General features: G+C 43.0%; 1 protein-coding gene across 1 annotated transcript in view; it reads left to right on the top strand.

The window, feature by feature from the left end:
* Positions 1–8,792: 8,792 nt before the first annotated feature.
* The window catches only part of LOC122555900 (leucine zipper putative tumor suppressor 3-like), a 194,928-nt gene continuing 179,635 nt past the window's right edge, over positions 8,793–24,085 (top strand). Inside the window, exon 1 of the mRNA XM_043702440.1 lies at positions 8,793–8,946. The gene's annotated coding sequence lies outside the window, so the exon portion shown is untranslated. The remainder of the gene's footprint in view (positions 8,947–24,085) is intronic.

Here is a 24,085-nt window from a genome sequence, read left to right as displayed (position 1 = left end):
TAGTTACAATTTAGTGATGAAGTCACTAATATGGTGGATAAAGGAAAGGATGTGACAGCATTATGACAATGCAACAACTGGACTAGTAATCTAGACATCTAGACCAGTAATCTGGATACAAGAAGTCAGAAGCCACTTGTTGTCAACGGCAAAAATTACTTGCTAACGAATCTGATTGTTCACCGAAAAAATTTCATGTCACTGGTCATGAGCTCTGTGGGTCATACGGTTATAGAGTCATAGAGATGCACAGCACAGAAACAGACCCTTCGGTCCAATTCGTCCATGCTGACCAGATATCCTAACCTAATCTAGTCCCATTTGCCAGCACTTGGCCCATATCCCTCTAAATCCTTCCTATTCATATACCCATCCAGATGGTTTTTAAATGCTGTAATTGTATCAGCCTCCACCACTTCCTCTAGCAGCTCATTCCATACAACACTCTGAAAATGTTACCCCTTAGGTCCCTTTCAAATGTTTCCCCTCTCACCCTAAACCTATGCCCTCTAGTTCTGGACTCCCCGATCCCAGGGAAAAGACTTTGCCTATTTACCCATCCATGCCCCTCATGATTTTATAAACCTCTATCAGGTCACCCCTCAGCCTCCGACGCTCCAAGGAAAACAGCCCCAGCCTATTCAGCCTCTCCCTAGAGCTCAAATCCTTCAAACCTGGCAACGTTCTTGTAAATCTTTTCTGAACCCTTTCAAGTTTCACAACATCCTTCCAATAAAAGGGAGATCAGAATTGGCATTTATCTGTTCTTGTGCTGTGAGCTCTCCCGCACAGCTTCCTCCAAGGTCAGCTGTGAATTTTGCTGTTTGTTAATTTTCCCAGACGAACTCCAATGTCCAGAGATATATGAACTCAAACAGCAAAGGCAGTAACTGTGCAGATTCACTGCTGTGTCAGTTAGCAGTGCAGGCTTCTTTCTCTCGCTCCCTCCCTGACCACCTGGTTGCTACCTTTTGTCTGTCTTCCTGCTTTTAAAAGTGTCATTGTTTGGATCTTTTTTCTCCAAAGTTTCAAAACAATTCAACAGTTTATAAAACAGTAATTGCTGCTCCCAGAATTCGAGGAAATCACCTCCAACATCTAAAATACTTCAAAAAAGGAGCAGTTCTTACAGCGGCAATTTTTTCTCATCCTCCATCTTGGTCTTTGCGGTCCTAGAATCTGATGAAGCAACGCTCCGAAAGCTAGTGCTTTCAAATAAACCTGCTGGACTATAACCTGGTGTTGTGTGATTTTTAACTTTGTCCACCCAGTCCAACACCGGCTCCCCCACAACATTTCTTGAGGGAAGTCTTGTTTTTTAGATTCGATTCCCTACAGTGTGGAAATAGATTCTTCGGCCCAACCAGTCCACACCGACCCTCCAAAGAGTAACCCTCTCAGTCCCATTTCCCTCTGACTAATGCACCTAACACTACGGGCAATTTAGCATGACCAATTCACCTGACCTGCACAACTTTGGACTGTGGGAGGAAACCGGAGCACCCAAAGGAAACCCATGCAGACACAAGTAGAATGTGCAAACTCCACACAGACAGTTGCCCGAGGCTGGAATTGATCCTGTTCTCCTGGTGCTGTGAGGCAACCGTCTTCAGGGAGTCTTTGAAATACTTCCTTCTCCTCCTCTCATTTAAGGGTCTTCCTTGAGCTGGGCAAAGAAGATTTCCTTTGGCATTTGGAACTCAGGTATCCTGAGCACACGGTCTGTCTGGAGTTGGTTTCAGTTGATCATGACCCTGATGCTGATTAGCTGCTTCAAGGACGCTGATGTTAGTCACTGTAGGCTACTGGGAAAGTTAAAGTCAGTTAATTAAATAAATTCCAAATATTCTTTTGAAAAGTAGAATCTGTCTTGTGAGCCATATTTGTCATTAAAATCCATTTTGGCTTGTAATTGGCCTTTAGGGAATGAATCCTGCCACATTTACTCAATGGGTATGTACAAGAATTCAGAGAGCATTGGGGCACAAGACACTCACTTATATCCCAAGCACCTTCTTAAGGGGAAAGTGGTGATGGACAATAAACATGGCTCTTGCACAATAAATGCTGTACTCACCCGTCACATCACCTCCCATGATTGAACAAAATCAAAAATGCAAAGGGATTTAATAACAACATAATTATGAGGGCAAAACTGTGGCAAATGAAGCTCAAGGTAAGAAAATGTGAGGTTGTTCACTTTTGATCTGAAGAAGATCAATCAGGGTATTTTCTAAATGATAAGGAATTGGATGTAGGTTCGCTCGCTGAGCTGAAAGATTCATTTCCAGACATTTCATACCTTACTAGGTAACATCTTCAGTGGACTTTATGCAAAGCAATGCTGAAATTTCCTGCTTTCTATTTATATGTTTGGGTTTCTTTGGGTTGGTGATGTCATTTCCTTTGGTGATGTTATTTCCTATGATGAAGTCACTTCCTGCTCTTTTTCTCAGGGGGTGGTAGATGGGATCTAACTCGATGTGTTTGTTGATAGAGTTCTGGTTGGAATGCCATGCTTCTAGGAATTCTCGTGCATGTCTTTGTTTGGCTTGTCCTACGATGGATGTATTGTTCCAGTCAAAGTGGTGCCCTTCCTCATCCGTACATGAAGATACTAGTGAGAGAGGGTCATGCCTTTTTGTGGCTAGTTGGTGTTCATATATCCTGGTGGCTAGTTTTCTTGGGAGATGTAGAGGAGGGGAGCAGCGAGGAGGGGGTTTAGCAGGGTGCGAGTTCACCAGATTGATTTTGGGATGCTTAATTAACGGGTTAAGTTTGCATCAACTTGATATCTCGAATAGTAAAAGGGTTCAATGGGGTAGTGCAAACAGACACTATTATCGGTGAGTTCTAAATATAGAAACATCACCTTAAAATTACAGTTAAGCCATTCAGAGATGATGAACTCAGATAATTGGAATAACAGTTCAATATAGGACCAAATGAGTATGGTTTGATCCCCTTTCTGACTCAGGATAACAAGTGGCTTGTCTCCTTGCTCTATCCTGTACCACGATCACAGTGGAGGCCATGATTCAGTGATCTGGAATCGTCAAGGACGCTATCTGGAGAAGCAGTCCTTTTCCCACAAAGGGAATTAGAAATCTGGATCCCTTCCTCTTAAAAAGCTGTGAAAACTGGGATAATTAAGGTCTAATTGTGTTCAGTAAACGGAGTGAGTAAAGGCAGGTAAAACTGGCTCTGTGGATCCCTTCGTTGTCTTGCTGTCATTTTTTTCTCATTCTGTTGTCACATCTCTGGAGCAGTGAAGCACGCCAAATCCAAAAACATGTTAAAAGTATCAAGCTGCTTCTGTTGTTAGCCTTTAGGGCACTGCCAAAAGGTAGCAATCCCTCTTCTCTCTCCTTGCTTTCATCACTTTTCCCTTCTGATTTTCCTTCTCTTCCTTTTGCTCTCTGGAGTGTCTTATTAAATGAGAAAAAAGATTAGAAGCAGCAGATTCATCGCTGACCTATGCCACAAATTGAACTGGGTTGAAAGGAATTGCTCCTTATTTCCTGATGAAGGTCAGTTCTGATGAATGTTTTCTGCACAACACAACATGACCTTTCCACTTGACAGACGCAGGAGGACATGCACTGTCGTTCCAGTTATTGTTTTTTCTCAATCGTCAATTTTCTTTTCTCTTTTGATGTCCTTTAACAATCTCAGATTTAATTTACCTGGGCAGGACAGATGGTCAGGCTGCTCAGTTATTGGAATGATTTGATCGTACTAGTTGGAAGGTCCCGTATGTCACTGGATGTGTTACATGTTAAGCTGAGGTAGATTTCTCTATCATTGTGACAGCTTATTTCATAGGGAGCTATCTCATTTTAAATGAGCAGTCTGTTTATCACAAACCCATTCACATAGCATATTGTAGCAGCCGTTTTCATTGAGATATAGACATGTGCTCTGCAATTAGCTGAAATCCACTTTAAACTGTGATGTCGATAAAGTGTTGCGGCAGATGTTACGAATGTAAATTGCGATCTTAATATTTGATTTGTAGCAACCTGCTCTGCTGAGATGGTCAACTCTCTAACACAGTGTTTAATTTATTTTACAATGCATTATTTTCCCCTCACCAACTTTCTCCTTCCACTTCCCTCTAAATTTACTGAGCAACAATTCATCAAGGTGATTGCAACTGATGATGTCCTTATCTTGACCTAACCTCCAAAGACATTAGATCGCAATCTGCAGTAGGAATCTGGAATGTTGTTCTTTTCACTCCTTAAAGGAGGGAGCTGACACCAATAGTGGGCCTCACAGGCCCAGGTAAGAAAACCTAACACAGGCACTGTGCAAAGAATGGAACCACATACTAGGATCATAGTGGTATTATTACTGGACTAGTAATCCAGAGATCCAACTAATACATGGCTTTAAATCCAACTACAATAGGTAGTGGAATTTGAATTCAACAATATCTGGACTTGAAAGTCTAATGACAAACAGGAAAACATTGTCAATTATCAAAGAAAAACCCATCTGATTCACTCATGTCCTTAGGGAAGGAAGTTTGATGTCCTTACTTGGTTTAGCCCACACGTGACTCCAGGTCCACAGTTTACCATCTCTCTGAAATGTGAGAAAGTGAGAACTGCAGATGCTGGACATCAAAGTCAAAAAGCACAGCCTGTCAGACAGCATCCGAAGAGGAGGAGAGTCGACGTTTCAGGCATAGGGTCTTGATCAGGAGTGTGGGAGGCGGTGGAAAAAGGGGCTGAGAGATAAATAGGAGGTGGGGGTGGGGCTGGGGGGGTGGAAGGTAGCTGGGAACATGATAGGTAGATGTGGGTAGGGGTGATGATGATAGCTCAGAGCAGAGCATGCAGTGGATAGGTGGGAAGGAAGATGGACAGGTAGGACAGGTCAAGAGGGTGGTGCTGAGTTGAGGGATTGGATCTGGGCTGAGGTGGGGAGGGGGGAGAGGAGATGCATAAACAGGTGAAATCGACATTGATGCTATGTGATTGGAGGGTCCCAAGGTGGAAGGTGAGGCGTTCTTCCTCCAGGCGTCGGGTGGCTAGGATTTGCCAGTGGAGGAGGCCCAGAACTTATCCTCTGAAATGGCTTAGCAAGCCTTTCAGTTATATCAAACTGCTATAAAGTCTCAGCAGGAATGAAACCCAACAGATCACCTAACATTGAGCACTGGAAATGACAATGGACCAACATCCAATAGATTGTGGCAGATTAAGAAGCAGCTCCTCAACACCTTTTCTTAACGAATTTATGATGAGCAATAACAAATTGGGATAGAGACATAAGCCTCAAAATGCAGTGGGATGGGAATTCTGCTCACTCTCCAAGGTCTCTCAAAGACTGATCCAGAATCTGTATTGGGTTGGTACCACTGGTGCATCCACTGCATGAGCTGAGTGGGAATGAATGAATGCCCAGCCAGCAAAGTCCATAAATGAAAAGCAGGTTTGGTTCACTTTCAAACCAGACAGTGGACTTAACAATGGAGCCAGGAGGATATTTCTGATTAAATATCTCAAAGGAACAATGGTGAGTAAAGTTGCATGGACTGGAGTTATTTTGAACCCCACCTGGTCCTCACCTTCCACCCTACCAACCTTCGCATAAACCGCATCTTCCGCCGACATTTCCGCCACCTCCAAACAGACCCCACCACCAGGGATATATTTCCCTCCCCACCCCTTTCCACTTTCTGCAAAGACCGTTTCCTCCGTGACTACCTGGTCAGGTCCATGCCCCCCAACAACCCACCCTCCCTTCCAGGCACCTTCCCCTGCCACCGCAGGAATTGCAAAACCTGCACCCACACCTCCTCCCTCACCTCCATCCAAGGCCCTAATGGAGCCTTCCACATCCATCAAAGTTTTACCTGCACATCCACCAATGTCATTTATCGTATCCATTGCTCGCGATGTGGTCTCCTCTACATTGGGGAGACTGGACGCCTCCCAGCAGAGCGCTTTAGGGAACATCTCCAGGACACCGGCACCAATCAACCCCACCGTCCTGTGGCCCAACATTTCAACTCCCCCTCCCACTCAGCTGAGGACATGGAGGTCCTGGGCCACCTTCACCGGCGCTCCCTCATCACCTGATGCCTGGAGGAAGAATGCCTCATCTTCCGCCTCGGAACACTTCAACCCCAAGGCATCAATGTGGACTTGACCAGTTTCCTCATTTCTCCTCCCCACACCTTACCCCAGTTCCAACCTTCCAGCTCAGCACCATCCCCATGACCTGTCCTATCTGCCTATTTTCCTTCCCACCTATCCACTCCACCCTCCTCTCTGACCTATCACCTTCATCCCCACCCCCATTCACCTATTATACTCTATGCCACTTTCTCCCCACCCCCACTCATTTATCTCTCCACCCTGCAGGCTTCTTGCCTCTATTTCTGATGAAGGGCTTTTGCCCAAAACGTCGATTTTCCTGCTCCTTGGATGCTGCCTGACCTGCTGTGCTTTTCCAGTATCACTCTAATCCAGACCTGGAGGTACTTTCAGTACAAGAATAAATGGGGACTCCACTCCGACAAGTGGCAATTAATCCAAGAGGAATTTGGAAAGGAGTCAATTATCATTGATGTATCAACATTCTGTTTCAACAACTCCTCTGAGGAACAACAAATTGGATGTAACAAGGCCAGAACATTCATTCCCACTGACTCAGCTCATGCAGTGAGTGCACCAGTGGTGCCTACCCACTACATACCTTGTATTAATCTGTGGGAGAGTGAGCAGAATTCCCATCCCACTGCATTTTGAGGCTCATGTCTCTATTCTAGTCTGTTATTTGCAGATAGAAATCATGACCATAACTCGTTTATGCTTTTCTTTTGCTATTTGCAATGAAACTATAATCAAGTATATTACCACATTTCAGATTTGGGTTCGTTAACATACAGAGAAAATCGCTCCCCTCATCCATGATTAAAAGGTGAAATCAAGATTGTCAAGAGAAGTGTTTTTGAAAATGAATGAGTGCAATGGTCTGTAACTGAAAATTGGTCTATTATTACATAGTTACCTAACAGGAGTATTGACCAAACATTATGAATCATAACTATGGTAACGACATTCATAAATAGTGTTTTTATTTATGTAATGAAACATTCCGAGATGCTTCACATGCATCTTTGCACTATAAAACAAAACAACAATGACAGCAGAGCATTACTCTTGGATGCCACAATGGTTAGTGCTAGGACCAGAGAATTCAAAATCAATAGAACTGATTTAAATTTGGGGACATTGTCATACTTCTAAATATACTAATGTCACAAAACTGGGTGTATTTGAGGCCCTCTCAAGGCACATGGTAGTGTCCCTACCTCTGGACTGAGATACTCGAGGTTAAGTCGCACCTTCTCCAGAAGTGTATAATAATATCTCTGAACATGTTGATTAGAAAAGTATCAGGTAATGTTTAACAGTGAGCAACAGGAGATGAGGTTGATTATGCTAATTAAGCAGCTGGGCATCATGGTCGAGTAGTTAAGGTGACGGATTTGAAATCCATTCGGGTCCCTCCATGTCAGTGTGAATCTTGCTGACTGCGGTTGTATATATGTGGAGCTTTTGTGATGTAGTGGTAGTGTCCCTCCCTACCTCTGACCAAGAACGTCTAAGTTCAAATCCCACTTGTCATAACATGTCTGAACAGGTTGATTAAAATACCTACCACAGTTTGATGCCAAGTTCATTGATGCATGTTTTGAGTACAATATGTCGGGTTCTTGTAGCACAGTGGTAGTGTTCTTACTTCTGAGCCAGGAGGCCTGGGTTCAATTTGCACTGGCTCAGGAGATGTGACATATCATGTTTGCACTGATTGATTTTAAAATATCTACATGTAAAGTAGTTGTGGAACATGGGATGTACGTTATGAGGACAATGCAGCAAGATTTCAGGAAGACTTGGATGGCTAAGTCATTGAGCTGGAACATAGCAAATAGAATATAATGTCAAGTTATTCAGATTGGGAGAGAAAATAGACACTTCTTACATGATGAGAGGCTGGGAAGTGCAGGTGATCTTGTTGGTGAATCTTTCAAAGTTAGCATGTGGGTGCAGCAAGCAATCAGAAAGGTAGATAGTATGTTGGCCTTCATTAGAATGGCAATGAAGAATAGAACTTGCTTGCAGTGTATAGAGCCTTGGTGAAATCTTGCTTAAGTCTTGAGTATAGTTTTGATCATTTTATCTAAGAAAGGATTTACATAGCGTCATACAGATGTACAGCATGAAAACATACCCTTTGGCCCAACCCGTCCATGCTGACCAAATATCCCAATCCAATCTAGTCCCACCTGCCAGTACCCGGCCCATATCCCTCCAAACCCTTCCTATTCATATATCCATCCAATTGCCTCTCAAATGTTTCAATTGTACCAGCCTCCACCACTTCCTCTGGCAGCTCATTCTATACACGTACCACCCTCTGTGTGAAAAAGTTAATGGAAATGAGATGCTTTGTTGAGAGAGAAAGAGTGAGAACACTGACCACAGTGAGAAGTGAGCTGCAGAAACAGTTGGGAAATCTCAGCAGGTCTGTGGACAGAAAACAGAATTAACATTCGGGTCCAGCGACTCTCCTTCAGATTTTGCGGAGTGAAAATCAACGAGCATTTAGTGAAAATGGGAACACACATGAACGATGAAGGTGTCCTGTGTTGTTTGACTTGGGAAGGCGGAGGGTGGGCAAGTGCACAGGGAGCAGAGGAGGTACCTGCCTTTAGCAGCCAGCCGGTAACAGCGAGCTGGCCTCTGATAGGCTGGTGCTGCCGGGGAGGCAGTTCCCCGAGCAGCGGCGGCGAAGTGACTGGAGCCGGCTGCTTCCAATCCTTCCCCGGACAGCGCCGGAGGAACCCAGCGTGGCGAGCTCTGCAATAACCCCCCCCCCCGCTCTCCCCGGCTGAGCTCTCAGCAACTCTCAGCACAATGAACGGTGAGTGCACGGCTCCCTCTTTAATCCAGTTTCTCTCCCCCCCGTTTAACAAAAGACAATGTCTTGGGAACACTTTCTCCAATGTGTAGCAGCTTCGCTGCAAGTGGGAGATTTAAGTTGCTCCTAAGTTTAGCGGCGAAACTCTGACTGAGGAACGGCTGCAAAGCTGTGATAGGTGGAAGGCATTAAGAGGTGTGAAATATATGCACAGATATTCAGGGAGGGAATCAGACCCGTTTGCAGGGGTTGTAAGTTGCACGCACATTTACCCCTGCTGAATGTGTGCATTTCATCCAAAAAAAAATCATTGCTGTGATGGAGACAAGGAAATGCAAAGATTGGATGCAGCAGGTAATGCATAGTTTATTTCTAATGTGGTTGTCAAATGTATATGAGGTGAAGTTTGGCTAAATGCCTCGGTGATGTAAGCGGCTTGTGTACGTGATATGATTTAAAGGACTCTCAACTTCTTCATTGCCATTTCGGGAAGGGGAGGGGTTGACTGCACTGCACCAGTAACACCGCTGGCTTGAAAGGAAAAAAAAAGCTTGAGTTTGTCTTTTTTTTTCCATATCAATCGTTCCTGAAGATTGTTCTGTTGTTGCAGCAATTGTTATTGCTTTGGGCTGATCCTCCTCCAGTTTTGTAAATATATAAACCAGAGGTTACATCAGGTAACAGCAGTAATTTACTACTCTTCTCCCCCCCCCCCCCTTTGGGAATTAAACTAAACTAAGGAAATTAAGCTGTCTCTTTGATAGTAAAATAAAGTTGGGACTGTGACCATTTCCTCGTCTCCTTACCGGTTTTGATGTGCCTGAAATGTTGATTTATTGGGAGGGGCTGCAGGTTTGGAGTGACGTGAGTTTGGCGGCTGTCAAAACCGACAGCGAAGTCAGCAGACCGTGTGGAATCATTTTTCAGGAGGAAAAGAAATCTAGGGCAAGATTTATTTTCAAAATAGAAATTTAGTTAATTCATGGAATGTGGGTTGTCTTTGGCAAGTTTATTACCCATTTCCCCCAGAATGGGGTGCTCTACTTTAGAAAGTAGCCAAGGATGGAATATTATAGGGAGGTCTCTCAGTGATGTGGGCTAATGGTAGGAACAGGCAAGAAGTCCTTTCTGATGCGAGGAGCAACTCGTTGCATGTTTTGGTTATGATTTGGAGATGCCGGTGTTGGACTGGGGTGTACAAAGTTAAAAACCACACAATACCAGGTTATAGTCCAACAGGTTTAATTGAAAGCACTAGCTTTTGGAGAGCAGTAGCCAGTGCTTCCAATTAAACCTGTTGGACCATAACCTGGTGTTGTGAGTTTTAACTTTGTACATTTTTAATCATCCTTTTAAGACACGCAGGGAGGGACGTGAACAGAAATCTTCTGGCTGAGAGGTAGGGACACTACCACTTCACCACAAGACCATACCTAAACTACAGTATGGGGAGGTGACTGTCTAATGGTATTATTGTGGGACTGCTAATGCAGAGACCCAGAGAATGTTCTGTAGATGTGGGTTGGAATCCCGCCATGGCAGATGGTGGAATTTGAAATCAGTAAAAATGTGGAATTAAGCATCTAATGATGATCATGAATCAATTGTCAGAAAAGCCCATCTGATTCACTAATGTTCTTTAGGGAAGGAAATCTGCCATCTTTACCTGGTCTGGCTTACATGTAACTCCAAACCTGCAGCAATACGTTTGACTGTTAACTGCCCTCTGGGCAACTAGGGATGGGCAATAAATGCTGTCCTAGCCAATGACACCCTCATCTGTGAATGAGTATTGAAAAACATTACTGTGGTGCCATTTGAACTCATGTCCCCACAGCATCGCTTCATCTTTATGAATGGTGAGGTGGGTTTCTCACTGTCAGCAGTGAGCTGCTAATTCAGTCAACTTATTGCTTGTTAGACACCTTGTTGATGGTCCAATTCACCTCATTATTAATCATTGTTCTATCCTACCAAAATTGCCAAGCAAGGCACATATTAAGCAATCTCAACATGGAAATCAGAACAGATACCTGGTGAGCTCAGCTAGCCGCTTCCTCTGATCATCCTCCATGTTGGACACTTGGCACCAATATCTTGGCAAGAACCATCTGCATCAGCTATGTCCATAGACATTTGCATCTGCTATCAGCTGGTCTCTAAGAATCCTCATGGCTCATCATCAGTTCACTTTTACACTTCAATCATCAGTTATTGTTGTAATGCTTCAGCAAAGACACTGACTGCACAGGGACATGCACCCAGCTTATGGACTGGACCAGGCAGCATTTTCAGATATAGTGCTGTTTATGTGCTCACTCTCGCTGAGTTTGCACTTCCCTGCTTTGCATTGTCTAGCCTTGCCTTTCTGAATCCACAACTCTGACTTAGCCAAAACCAAAAGCTGCAAGGTTCAATATTAAACGTTCAGCAGATCAGTGTGGGTCTGGAGTCTTCCTGAATAACAGCTTAGACTCCCTTCTGTACATAACATTAGTGAACCAGATGGGTTTTGACAATCCAATAATTTTATGGTTACCAATATTGATATTGACTTTTTAAAATTCTGAATTTTTAATGGTTGAATTGATGTTCCTAGTTATGGTGGGATTTAAACTCATGTCTCTTAGGTCATTAATGAAGGTTTACTCAGGAGCATAACCAGTCCTCCAAGTTCATATTGTAGTTTCTTCAGTGAAAATTGAAATTGTGGAACTTTCTCACGCAAGTCCACATTTGTCAAGGATTATTTAAGGTGTAAAATTGATTTCTTTTGACAAATAGGTAATGGCTGGGTGAATATATTTCAACTGCATTCTTGCCTTTGGTGTCACTTTGACTTGGCACATAATGTGTTCTACATATTGACAATCTCTGTTACTGTTGAAGTGTGAACATTCAGCTACTGAGGAACATCTTATTTTTTAATGTCAAGGAAATCAGTGAGATAGGAATATTCAGTAAAATTGGAGACAGACAATGGTATGTCTGGTTTGAGCAGTGTTTACTTTCAACTCATACTTGAGAGAGTTGAGGAATAGAAATTGTTTAGGTGGAAAATGCAAGAGGATTATGATGTCTTAAAATATTTGCTTTGGACACTAAAAGTTTTGACGTGTGGCTGAGATCATTGGTTACTTAGACCTTATAGTTTTCATGGCCAACTGACACTGAAATATCTGCCATGGATTTCATTTGCTTTCCTCTCCTCTACCCCCTCCAACCAGCCCTTCATCGGGATGCTACCTGGCCTGCTGTGCTTTTCCAGTGCCACACGTTTTGACTCTGATCTCCAGCATCTGCAGTCCTCACTTTCTCCACATAAGTCTTCCCCCAACCTTCTTCATCAAATCTCATCAGTTCAATTTTCTACCCTACTCTCACTTGTGCACTTATCTAGCTTCCCTTTAAAGGCTTGTGTTCCAATTGCCTGAACTGCTCTGGGTAGTAGCACATTTCAAATTCTAACCACTGTCTAGGTGAAGAAGTTTCATCTGAATTTCTTACTGAATTTGAGTGTTTCCTCTTATAAGAGAATCTCAAAAATCCAGAATTTTTGAGACCACTACCCATGCAAGTAGAAGGTCGTTAATGACTAAATCTGTTTGAATAGTTCCTTTGTACTTGATATCATATTGCTCATTGCACATTACATTGATACTTCTCTACATATATTACCAACATTATAACGATCCGTAGTCAAGTTATCTTCTATATTGCTTTCCAGTTTTGGGGCTTTCTGTTTTAAAACTGCCATATGTGACATGATTGCTTTCATGGTTTTAAATCTTCTTTTCTCATTCTTTTTTTGTGTATACTGATTTATATAACAACTTATAGCCATCCGACTACTTCATCTAACCCTATCAGTCCCCTTATTTCTATCTCCTTTTGAATGTTTATTTACATCACCCAAAATGCTTTTGTGCTCTGTCTCCACTACTTTGTGTTAGCAAATTCCAATATTTTCACATTGAGTAAACCTGTATGCCCAGTTGAATCTATAAACAGCTTTCTGATACTTATGATCCCTAGTATGCTCTCTCCCTACAAGTGGAAACATTTTCTGTACATCTACTCTATTTATGACTTATAAGAGCCCTTATTTTGTCACCTCACAGCTGCCTGTTTTCTCGAAGACTATCATGAAAAGCATACCATTTACATTATGATATTGTTCCTGTGTATCATTTTTGTATCTTTTGTATTCACTATCTCTATATCCTTGTAAAGTAAGATGGGAGTGCTGGATAGAATATCAAGTGCTGTCTAACAAAGGTTTCGTACAATTTTAACATCACTTCTTTGGTTCCTATCTAGAGGGTTAGAATGTAACAAAGGCAGTGCTGGTTTCCTTTCTAATTTATTGCCTTATTAATCTGCACTGTTACTTTTGTGTATTGATATTCCAGATTCATTTCTCAAACACCCCATCCAGGCTGTCATTTTCCACACAGCATGTGGCCTCCTTACATTTATAACAGAAATAAACTACTCTCAGTTATCTATGTGGAAATTAATTTACCAATAACGTAGCTGTTCTCCAAGCTTATTTATAACTTTATACATTCTATTACAACCATATTTTCTCTTAAATATATGCCCCAATTTGAAGTCATTGACAAATTTTCGGTCTTGATCCCAAAGACCAAATCATTAAATTTGAACAATGGTGATCCCAGTACCAATTCCCATTTATACAGAAGCTATTTTTAGTCTCTTGGCCTTTTATTTTGTGTTGAAGCAAGCTTGCCATCAATTCTGCTATGTGCCTCTGACTACAAGTGCACTGGCCATTATAAGATGGTGCATAGTAGACTCATAACTAATGCTTTTTGAACACATTTGAAGTTTCAATCTCGCCCCCGTCAACTTGTTCTGTTTTTACTTTGAATAATTCAATAAGGTTGGCCGAGAATGATCATCCCCTTCAAATCCACATTGTTTACTTCATTTTGGATTTTCTATTTTCTGTTATGTGTTTGACATTCCTACCGTTGGCACTAATCGTTTGATGATTTCCTGAAAGTTTTCCTATTTTTAAATATTGGAACCTCCATTAGCTGAACAGCTTTACAAATGAATTACTTAATTTGTCTTATTCCTGGCATCTAAACCAGCATTTATAGCATGTCCCAAGTTGCCCTTGAGAAGGTGATGGTGAACAACTTTCTTGAACCCCTGCAATCAACATAGATCCACAATGCCATTAGGGAGGGATTTCCAGGATTTTGACCTAATGACCGTGAACAGTGATGATATATTTCCAAGCCAGGGTGGTGGATGGCTTGGAGGGAAACTTTTACGTGGTGGTGTTCCCATGTATCTGCTGCCCTTGTCCTTCTAGTAATGGTCATGCATTTGGAAGGTGTTGTCTAAGGAGCTTCAGTGAATTTCTGTAGTGCATCTTATGGATGGTATACACTGCTGCTACCGAGGGTCAGTGGTGGAGGATTGGATGTTTATGGATTGTTGCCAATCAAGTCATGTGTTGGTGTCCTCGATGGTGGTAAGGTTCTTGTGTTGTTAGAACTGCACTTATCCAGGCAAGTAGTCCTTCATACTTCTGACTGTGTTTTGGAGATGGTGGACAGGCTTTGGGGAGTCAGGAGGTGAGTTAATTGCTGTAAGAGTCCTAAGACTCTGACCTGCTCTTGTAGCCACTGTGCGTATAGTTGTTCATTTTCAGTTTCTGGTCATTAACAACCCCTGAGAAGTTGGGGGGTTGATTCAATTATGGCATTGCCATCACTGAAGACAAGGGGAGGGTGGTAGTTAGGTTGTCTGTTATTGAGATGGTCATTGCCTGGCATTTGTGTGGCGTGAATGTTACTTCTCACTTGTCAGCTTAAGTCTGGATATTATCGAGATGTTGCACTTAAGCATGAACTGCTTCAGTATCTGAGGAATCATGAATGGTGCTGAACATTGCACAATCATCACTGAACAACCCTATTTCAAACCTAATGATGGAGGGAAGGTCATTGATGAAGCAGCTAAAGATAGTTGGTCCTCCGGCACTATCCTGAGGAACTCCTGCAGAGATGTCCTGGAGATGAGAGAGAGTCATAGAGACGTACAGCACGGAAACAGGCCTTCTGTCCAATCCGTCCGTGCTGACCAGATATCTCAACCCAATCTAGTCCCAACTGCCAGCACCAGCCCATAGCCCTCCAAACCCTTCCTATTCATATACCCATCAAATGCCTTTTAAATGCTGTAATTATACCAGCCTCCACCACTTCCTCTGGCAACTCATTCCATACACGCATCACCCTCTGCGTGGATAAAAAAGCTGCCCCTTAGGTCCTTTTTATATTTTTCCCCTCTCACCCGAAACCTATGCCCTCTAGTTTTGGACTCGTCCACCCCAGGGAAAAGAATTTGTCTATTTATCCTATCCGTGTTCCTCATGATTTTTTAAACCTCTATAAGGTCACTCCTCAGCCTCCGATGCTCCAGGGAAAACAGCCCTAGCCTATTCAGCCTCTCCCTATAGCTCAAATCCTCCAACCCTGGCAACATCCTTGTAAATCTTTTCTGAACCCTTTCAAGTTTCACAACATCTTTCCAATAGGAAGGAGACCAGAATTGCGCACAATATTCCAAAAGTGGTCTAACCAATGTCCCATACAGCCACAACATGACATCCCAACTCTTGTACTCAATACTCTGACCAATAAAGGCGAACATACCAAACGCCTTCTTCACTATCCTATCTACCTGCGACTCTACTTTCAAGGAGCTGCACTCCAAGGTCTCTTTGTTCAGCAACAGTCCCTCGGACATTACCATTAAATGCATAAGTCCTGCTAAAATTTGCTTTCCCAAAATACAACATTTATGTAAATTAAACTCCATCTGATCAAGATCTTATGACTGACCTCGAATAACCATAACTGGCTTCCTATCTCTCAAGTCTCCAATCAGCAGTGAGTTTTCCCCATGATACCCACTGATTCCAGTTTTGTTTCTTGATGCCACATTTGATCAAAGGGTCAGTCACTTTCTCCTCACCTCTGGAATTCTGCTGTTTTGTCCCTGTTTGAACCAAGGCTGAAATGACATCAGGAGCTGAGTGGCCCTGGCGGAACCCAAGCTGGGCGCCACTGAGCAGGTGCTGCTGGATGGCATTGTTGATTATATTCTATTACTTTTACTGATGATCGACAATAGACTGGGGCAGTAATTGGCTGGTTTGGATTTGTCCTGCTTTTTGTTTAAGGACATACCTGGGAAAATTTCCATTCTGTTGGGCAAATGCCACTGCTGTAACTGTACTGGAACAGCTGGATTAGGGGAGCAGCACATTCTGGAGCACAAGTCTTCAGCACTATTGCTGGAATGTTGTCAGAGCCCATAGTCTTTGCAGTATCCAGTGTCTCCAACCATTTCTTGACATCACATACAGTGAGTGAATTAGCTGAAAACTGGTAACTGATTTGGGGACATCTGGAGGAGGCCAGAATTCTTCAGCCTTGTCTTTACTCTGAAGTGTTGGGCTGTTCCATTATCGAGGATGGGTATATTTGTGGAACCACCTCCTCCAGTGAGTTATTTAATTGATCACCATCATTCACAACTGGGTGTGGCAGGACAGCAGAGTTTAGATCTGATCTGTTGGTTGTGGGATCACTTTGCTCTGTCTATCACTTGCAACATATGATCTTTGGCACACAGGTAGCCCTGTTTGGTAACTTCACCAGGTTGATGCCTCATGTTTTGTTCTGCACTTATCAATATTCTAAATATAGAAACATGAACTATTATATATAAAATATTAAAACATGAACTATATCAAAGCTGAACAATTCGGGAAACTTTACTCCAGAAGCATAACAGTAGTTTTGTTTTTAACAAGATACTAATCCTTTTTTTTTTAATTCATTCTTGGGATGTGCATAATGTTCAAGAGACAAAGAATTGTCAATCATTTCTCATTGTCCTTACGAATGTGATGTTCTCATGAACTATTGGAGTCTACATGGTGTAGGTACCCTCAGTCCTGTTAGGAGGGGATTTCTAAGCTTTGACTCAGTGACTGTTTTCCAAGTTAAGAAAGTGAACTGTTCCTTGCTTCTGCTGCCCTCCACTTTCTAAGTGTTAGAGGTCACTGGTTTGGAAGTGCTATCGAAGGAGACTTGGTAAGTTGCTACTGCGTGTTATAGGTGATATATATTACTGCCACAGTATGTCAGTGTTAGGTGGCTTATATAGTTCACATGATTGTTGAGGTGCCTGTCTAGGATGGTATCAAGATTCTTGTGTTGCTGAAGCTGCACACGTCCAGGCTACTGGAAGTATTCCATCACGCCCATAACATATGCCTTGTAGATGTTGTTTCTACAGAATTTTTAATCCCATCCAATATTTACATGGGGTCCAGTTTGGATCTGATCAATGATAGCTCTGTGTTAAAGTTGAGGGCAGAGTTCAGTATTAGCAATCCTGTTGAACATCAGGAAGATGTTAGATTCTTTTTGTTCTTTATTATGAGACACAGATAATTTCTCATTGGTCGAAGGGAATGTGTCTGTTTATAGAGGGCTTAAGCCAAAGGAAACATTACTGTACTGCAAAATGTCACTATCGGATTTGCAATAGTTCCATAACATTTGGCCTCTGCTTATACAATCCAGGATCAGTTGAAGGTTGTTTCGCTTGGTAGTGGATAGAATCATAGATTCCCTACAATGCGGAATGAGGCCAATCGAGTCTGTGCCAACTGTCGGAAGGATGTCGCACCCAGACACAGTTCCCTACCCCAAGTCCATAACCCAGCTTTAACCATGGCTAACCTGCCTACCCTCTATATTACAGACAATTTTACCATGGCCAATCCACTTAACCTGCACATATTTGGATTGAGGGAGGAAACTGGAGCACCCAGAGGAAACCCATATTCACCCACGGGGAGAATGTGCAGACTCCACACTGACAGTCAGCTGAGGCTGGAATCGAACCTGGCTCCCTGGTGCTGTGAGGTAGCAGTTCTACACCTAAAATCATGTAGACCCCCTTGTGAACTGACATGTTGTTAACATCACTCACAGACGTTGGGGACTGGGAAGGAATTTAAATTATGATGGCTTTTCACTTCCCAAGCCCATCAGTGAGGTATTATTAGATTTACTCCTTTTCCCTTTTTATTGCTGGCACTTTAGTGATATAGGGTGTTCTCCAAAACCGGTTTCCAGATTCCAATTATTGAAATAAACTCACAGAAAAATTCCTTTACGTTTATTAAATCAAGAATTAAAGTGCAGGGGATTGCTTTGGTACTCAGAAATAATCAGGAAATTAAAGATGACAACAGGTGATGAGATTAAAGAATCATAGAATCCTGACAGTGTGGGAATCAGGCCATTTGGCCCATCAAGTCCACATCGACCCATTGAAGAGCATCCCACCCAGACTCAGTAGCCTTCCCTATCCCTGTAGCCCTGCATTTCCCACGGCTAAGCCATGTAGCCTGTACCTCCCTGGACACTGTGCAGTTTAGCATGGCCAATCCACCTTCTCTGTCTGTCTCTCTCAACATTGGCAAAACTAAAGAACTGATCATTGACTTCAGAAAGAAAGGAGTAGAACATGTCCAATCTACACCAATGGAGTGGAGAGTGAGAGGCTGGAGAGCGTCCCGTTCCTCAGAGTGACGATAACCAACAACATATCCTGGCCTTCCCACATAGATGAAACAGTCAAGAAGCTACAACAACCTCTCTGAAATTTCCTGAGCTGCCCAAGGAAGCAAACTTTTACAGATACCCATTTGAAATCCAGGTGCATAGCAGCTGCTGTGTCCAGGACTGTACAAAACTACAGAAGGTTGTGTGCACAGCCCAGACCATCAGGGAAGCCACCCTTCTTACATGGCTTGAGCTGTAGAAAGGCTGCCAACATCATCAAAGACTGATCACACCCAGTATTGTTCTCCGACTACCTGCTCGATCAGGCTGAAGATACAGAAGTCTAGATTAGAGTGATGCTGGAAAAGCACAGCAGGTCAGGCAGCATCCAAGGAGCTTCATTCCTGATGAAGGGCTTTTGCCCGAAACATCAAATTTTTAATTTTTTGTTTCCTGCTCCTCAGATGCTGCCTGACCTGCTGTGCTTTTCCAGCACCACTCTGCTCTCCAGCATCTGCAGTCCTCACTTTTGCCGAGAAGATATCGAAGCTTGAACACAAGCACCAGCTATTCTTCCCTCTCATTAGACTGATGTATGGACTCTCTAACTTCTAATAATGCTGATCTTGCTAATGTTGATCTTGCCTGGCGCACACACTGTGCGATGTAACCTGTATGCTTCTAAGTTTTTTTTTCCACCCTATGCTCTGTACGTTCGTGCTTACTATGATCTGCCTGTACTGCTCGTAAACAGAGCTTTTCGCTGTACTTAAGTACATGTAACAATAAATCAATCAAATTGAATCAAACCAAATCAGAGCATCCAGAGGAAACCCACACAGACACTGGGAGAATGTGCAAATGTCACACAGAGTCGCTCGAGACTGGAATTGAACCCAGGTTCTGTGAGGCAGCAGTGCTAGCCACCGAGTCACCTCCAGCCACTGTGCCACACCTGGATAGGTTATAAATTACACGTTTAGATAAATCGATTAGTTTAGGTGAGTGGCAATGTCCTGAGGTTTTCAGTCTACAATAATAGTTTCCTCAATGAGCTGGGCCCATTAGTTTCCCGTCTCGTCGACAAAGCGTAGGCTCCTTTCCAGCTGGTGACTTGGAGACAGAGATCGACGTTCTGGGATGGACTGCCAACTCTACCTGAAGTCCTGCTCTCCCTCTGGAGATCAAACAGCAACTGATTTGAGAATCCCTGAATTGTATATTGAAACAATTCAGCAAGCTCAGGTCTGTCATATGACATTGTCAGGTATTTCAGCCTGTCACCCTGTGCTAAGTGGGGGGTCATTAAGCTACAGACCTTTACCCATCTCTCTGTCCCACCCAACTAATCGTCTTAGCACCCATTTTAGCATGATGGATGTTGATGTTCTGAAGAAGGGTCACTGGGCCTGAAACATTAACTTTGCTTTCTCTCTACAGATGCTGCTAGATCTGAGCTTTTCCAGCAATTTCTCTTATTGTTCGTGAGTGTTGATGTTCTCCTGTGACTAGAATTGACTGGAGGTTGACACCTCATCTCCAAGTTCTGTGTCTTGCTTTAGCTGGAATGCAATGGGTTCAGAAGTTTCTGGAAAGGTGATCATGTGATCAGCTTCAGCCATTTTATGAGTTTGGCACGGGTTAACATTTTTAAAGGAAACAGGAATTAAACATAGAAACGGAGAAGAAGGTACTGTATTCTTTGGGAGTTCTCTTCAACCCTGTTGACCACGACACATCAAAGAAATAACTTTTATATTTACTTAGCGCCTAATTGTGCGGCAACTTTAGATTGTGGTCGATGGTGTCAAGCAGGTAAAGCAGCAAGGTTCTACAGATAGAAAATTAATGAGTGTTATGTAATAACATCTCTGAACAGGTTGAGAAAATATCTACAATTATTGACGGTAACAGTTGGAGAATGAGTGTTGTCCTAGACTACAGACAAAACTCTTGAGCATGGGCACTGCCACATCCCCCTGAGTAGATAGCTGAAAGCTTGGAGGAAGGCCGCACCTGAGTGATAGTAGCTTTCCCTCCCCCAACAAAAACATTGAGGCGGAACATGGAACATTATAGCGCAGAACTGGCCTTTTGGCCCTCGATGTTGCACCGACCTGTGAACTATTCTCAGCTTGTCCCCCTACACTATCCCATCATCATCCATATGCTTATCCAAGGATTGTTTAAATCTCCCTAGTGTGACTGAGTTAACTACATTGGCAGGTAGGGCATTTCACACCCTTACCACTCTCTGCATAAAGAACCTGCCTCTGACATCAGTCTGAAATCTATCAGCCCTCAATTTGTAGTTCTGCTCTCTCGTACAAACTGACGTCATCATCCTAGGAAAAAGACTTTCACTGTCTACCCTATCTAATCCTCTGATCATCTTGTATGTCTCTATCAAATGCCGTCTTAGCCACCGCCTTTCCAATGAGAACAGACCCAAGTCTCTCAGCCTTTCCTCATAAGACCTTCCCTCCAGACCAGGCAACATCCTGGTAAATCTCCTCTGCACCTTTTCCAATGCTTCCACATCCTTCCAGAAATATAGTGACCAGAACTGTACACAATATTCCAAGTGCGGCCGCGCTAGCATTTTCTATAGTTACAGCATGATATTGCGGCTCCGGAACTCAATCCCTCTACCAATGAAACCTAATACACCGTATGCCTTCTGAACACCACTATCAAACTGGGTGGCAACTTTCAGAGATCTATGTACATGGACTCCAAGATCCCTCTGCACATCCACACTACCAAGACTCTTTCCATTGAGCCAGTACTCTGCCTTCCTGTTATTCTTCCCAAAGTGCATCATCTCTCATTTAGCTGCATTGAATTCCATTTGCCACCTCTCAGCCCAATTCTGCAGTTCATCCAAGTCCCCCTGCAACCTGTAACATTCTTCCAAACTGTCCACTACTCCACCGACTTTAGTGTCATCTGCAAATTTACTAATCCATCCACCTATGCCTGCGTCTAAGTCACTTATAAAAATAACAAACAGCAGTGGTCCCAAAACAGATCCATGTGGCACACCACTAGTAACAGGACTCCAGGCTGAATATTTTATATCAACCTCCACTCGCTGCCTTCTTTCAGAAAGCCAGTTTCTAATCCAAACTGCTAAATCACCCTCAATTCCATGTCTCGATTGCATTTTCTCCATCAGCCTACCATGTGGAACCTTATCAAAGTCCATGTACACCACATCAACTGCCCTACCCTCATCTACATGCTTGGTCACCTTCTCAAAAAACTCAATGAGGCTTGTGAGACATAACCTGCCCTTGATGAAACCATGTTGACTATCTGAAATCAAATTGTTGCTTGTTAGATGATTATAAATCTTATCTCTTATCTTATAAATCTTTCCAAAACCTTGTCTACAACAGAACATTGTGCAAAGCAACAAGTTTTATTATGTAATGACTCCAGTAGATGCTCAAATTCATCATCATCATTTGATTCAGAGAATAGAAGAATGCCAAGAGGTGAGGTAGATACCTACTTGAGGATGTAAATCCTATAAAAGCCAATCCTACACCAATTTCCTTTCTTTTGGTTTGGTTCATAGAATCCCTACATTGCGGAAACAGGCCATTCAGCCCATCAAATCCACACCAACCCCTAAAGAGCACCCAGACTCACTAACTTACCCTGTGCCTGTATCCCTGCATTTCCCATGGCTAATCCACCTAGCCTGCACATCTTTGGACTGTGGGAGGACCAGGAAGAAACCCATGCAGACACCGGGAGAACATGCAAACTCCACGAGACAGTTGCCCGAGGCTGGACTTGAACCTGGGTCCATAGTGTAAGGGAGCAGTGCTAATTATTGAGCCACCTGCTCTGAGGTCGTACCTTGAATGTTAATCCGTCAGATGCTGCTTTACTTTTCAGTGTGCACTTTTGGTATTTTCCAATATCTATATCATTACAATCAACCCTGTATTGCCACTTTTGATCAGAGCTGAGAGCAACTTAACTACAGAAACTCAAAAATTATTACAGAACAGCAAGAGATAAATATATAATTTTAAACCATCATTAACTTGCTACAATGCGCAAGTTCAGTAGTAAGACTGAAATATATTCAGAACCAGTTCAGGAATGTTTGTGTGGGTGATAGAATTGTTTGACCACTAATACAGTAATAGACTGTGCATTTGGGTTTGAAACAACTTACTCATTTTCCAATAATGCAGAATAAAGTGCATTCTTTATTTTGCTCTTAAATGGCCCTTCAAATGCAAATTCCTTCGATAAGATCCATATCTAATTCCTCCTTGAAAACATGCAATGTTTGTCCTCAGCCACCTTCTATGGCAGAGAATTCCACAGGCTGCACACTGTCCGGCTCAAGAAGTTTCTCCTCGTCTGAGACCTAACTGGACACCTATATCCTTCAAGCAGTTCTGGACTCAGCCACCATCAGAAATATCCTTCCTGCATTTACCCTAATCAGAATTTTAGAGACCCCTCCACCATCACTCTTCCAACCACTAGTGACAGTAGTCCTAACTGATTCAGTCTTGCTTCATAAGTCATTCCTGCTATCCCAGGAATCAATCTGGTAAACCTTTGTCACACTCCTTCTATAGCCAGAACATCCGTCCACACATAAGGAGACCAAACTGCACAATCTTCCAGATGGTGTCTCACCAATGCCCTGTCAAAGATAAAGTTGCCACGGTCTTGCGCTTTCATTCAAGAGAGAGACAGTTCGTGGTGGTTTAACCAGAGAGTATCTATGCCTTTGAGATAGAGTCTGTTTTGGCAACTTCAGCTGATGCAAGAATTGAAGCCACACTGGCATCAAGCTGCATCGCAAACTAGCTGTCCAGCCAACTGAGCTAATGAAAACTATACAATTGCAGCAAGACATCGCTGCTCCTGTACTCAAATCCTGTTGCTACGAAGGCCAGCACACCGTTTACCTTCTTTACCACCCTGCTACACCATGCTTACTTTCAGCGACTGGTCTACAAGAACACACAGATCTCCCCTTTCCCTGTCTATCACCATTCAATTTTTGTTCCCAAAGTGGAAAACCTCATATTTATCATTGTTCTAATCCAGCTGCTTTGCATTTGTCTGTACACTCAAGTTTTCCGAAATGTTCCCTACTTTTAATTCTTTGGGCTCTGATTCATTCCCAGTTTGTGTTCTTCCTTTTGTCTGTCTATTTTTATGTATTGGGTTAGATAGGAGTCCTATACAGAGGAACCTCAAGTATCTGAATGAGATGGGCGGGCATTATTTCATTCGGGTAATTGATTAATCGGTTAATTGATTCAAAGCCTCTCCTGCAGCTTGGAGTTTTCCATTAAGTCTGTTCCCCGTTCAGGAGACTAGGTAGCAGCACACAGTGCATGAAACCCCCCCCCCCCCTCGGTCCAACACCCCGGCCCTCCAAAATGGCCCCCTCCCACCCGCCTCCAACACTACCCCTATCCCTGTGTGCCCTTCCATCCACATCCATCCCCACACCCTCTCCGGGGCAG

Source organism: Chiloscyllium plagiosum, chromosome 1 (genome assembly GCF_004010195.1).
Source record: "Chiloscyllium plagiosum isolate BGI_BamShark_2017 chromosome 1, ASM401019v2, whole genome shotgun sequence".
Classification (NCBI taxonomy): Eukaryota; Metazoa; Chordata; class Chondrichthyes; order Orectolobiformes; family Hemiscylliidae; genus Chiloscyllium; species Chiloscyllium plagiosum.
The sequence above is the reverse complement of the archived record's forward strand: the minus strand, read 5'-3'. Positions and strand labels throughout refer to the sequence as shown.